This window comes from Mus caroli, chromosome 4 (assembly GCF_900094665.2).
Source record: "Mus caroli chromosome 4, CAROLI_EIJ_v1.1, whole genome shotgun sequence".
In the NCBI taxonomy this organism is placed as follows: Eukaryota; Metazoa; Chordata; class Mammalia; order Rodentia; family Muridae; genus Mus; species Mus caroli.
The window spans coordinates 46,408,780-46,409,383 of NC_034573.1; positions in this window are offsets into that span (position 1 = coordinate 46,408,780).

Genomic DNA, 604 nt, shown 5'->3' on the forward strand with positions numbered 1-604 from the left:
GGACTTTGGGGAGTCAAAATAACTTCCACACTTGTGCAGAACATGGCTAGAACTAAGCCTGGAGTAATGAAACACACTTGAGATACTCTACTCTGTGAAGTAAAATGTATATGCATTCCTACTGCTTCCAACTATTTCTTTGTTTATGTTAATCTCTTACAACCCAATTTTCATCTTTCACTTGATTTTAAAGAGATTACTATGTGGATCCTGTGGAGCAACCTCTTCCCACTCTCTACCTTGTCCTGTAGTTTTTTTAGTCTTCATCTTACTTGGCTTTAAGCTGTTTTCACAGTTCTTTTTTTTTTTTCATGAGTTATCCAGATAGTTTTGGATTTTACCCTTTCAGAACTTGGAAATATACTAAAGCCTCAATTGTCATTATTTTATTGAACAAGCATGTATTCTGCATCTACAGTATAGTATAAGGTAGATATGGAAATAAAATTGTCATAGCTTCCAATTTTTTATTAGATATTTTCTTTATATACATTTCAAATTTCAAATGCTATCCCGAAAATTCCCTATACCTCCCCTCTCCCCAGACCCTGCTCCCCTACCCACCTACTCCCGCTTCTTGGCCCTGGCATTCCCCTGTACTGGG